This window comes from Arachis ipaensis, chromosome B10 (assembly GCF_000816755.2).
Source record: "Arachis ipaensis cultivar K30076 chromosome B10, Araip1.1, whole genome shotgun sequence".
Classification (NCBI taxonomy): domain Eukaryota; kingdom Viridiplantae; phylum Streptophyta; class Magnoliopsida; order Fabales; family Fabaceae; genus Arachis; species Arachis ipaensis.
The window spans coordinates 8,996,209-8,997,773 of record NC_029794.2 but is presented as its reverse complement, the minus strand read 5'-3'; positions in this window follow the sequence as shown (position 1 = coordinate 8,997,773).

The window sequence follows — 1,565 nt, the reverse complement described above, 5'->3', positions numbered from 1 at the left end:
TTTCTTAGAAGCCATTCAAACAAATTTTAAATTGTAGCATTAAAAAAATATTTTTTAAACTTTGTTAGTATTTTTACTTTATTATTGAAAATTTGCTAAATATAATAAAAAAAATGCGTAATGTTAGTGTCATCTTTTGTTTCTATTTGAGAAAATTTGCTTGATTAATATTTTTTAGCTAATAAATTTATTTTGGTTAATGTCATTATGTGTAGTCTATTTTTTTTCTTAACTATATTTTCACTTATTTTTAAAAAAAAATATGTCAGTGTTAAATTAACCATACGCTGATAAAAAGATTATTGACCACTTAGCATGACTCATATTACATTATCAATACAAAAACAAATATTAAATTCAAGTAATCAATACTCATCAAAATTACCAACTCTTATATGCGATTGAGATGAAAAGAGTAATGTTTGTTGGTTTGATTAATCTAATGACAATGAATTAGTTTTGTCGCGAGTAACTATGTTAAAGGCAAGAATAATAGAGTGTGGAATTTGCTTTTCTCTCTCTATTATTATTTAACGGGTGTGCACTATGTTTTGTCATGCATAGCATTATTTTATTCCCACCATTAAGGAGTATAGTGTTCATCAAATGATTTTGAAATTCCAGCAAGTGTTAATTGCTATGGAAAATATATACAATTTTTATTTAGTGAATCTCAAAGTGCAATCTTCACGTTTATCCCGCACCTACAACACTTGTAACTTTGTAAGACTTTGATTTTATTAAAATGAAATAAAAAGGACAACATTGACAACCAAAAACGAGTGTTGAACAATTTGACTGGCTAATTGGATTTCCAAGATGGGACCACACTTAGAATTTATGGTCCATGATAATGATGGTTCAACAAATACTATTATGAAACCACCCATAAGCCTCAAATAATAGGATACTATGGCATCATGGGTACTCTATTCACGAATAAATCGGAATAAAATCCATTGTGGGATAGTTATTAATTGATATAAAATAAAATAAATGCTTTATGTAAAAATCAAAAGTTAGATCAAAGAAGTATGGATAAATGTACATATAAAAGATCACACAGTGAACAAAATTATACACGTTATTTAATAAATCAAGTGTACACATAAAGTATACTCATTATTAATTACATTCATTATTCTGTCAATAAAAGTGTATTGTCGTTAGTAAAGTTGCATAAATATTATGTTTTTTTTTTTCATCTAACACTGCAATAAATGAAAATTTGGAAAGATAGGAGACTCGAACCCGCAACCTCTTAATTGAGTATGGAGAGTCTATGCCATTTGAGTTATTACTCATTAGCAAAATTTAGAAAGATAGGAGACTCGAACCCGCAACCTCTTAATTGAGTATGGAGAGTCTATGCCATTTGAGCTATTACTCATTGACATAGACTTTCCATACTCAATTAAGAGGTCGCGGGTTCGAGTCACGTATCTTTTCAAATTTTAAGCCAATGAGTTATAGCTCAAATGGCATAGTCTCCTCATACTCAATTAAGAGGTTGCGGATTCGAGTCTCCTATCTTTGGTAGAAAAAAAAAACTGCAATAAATGATA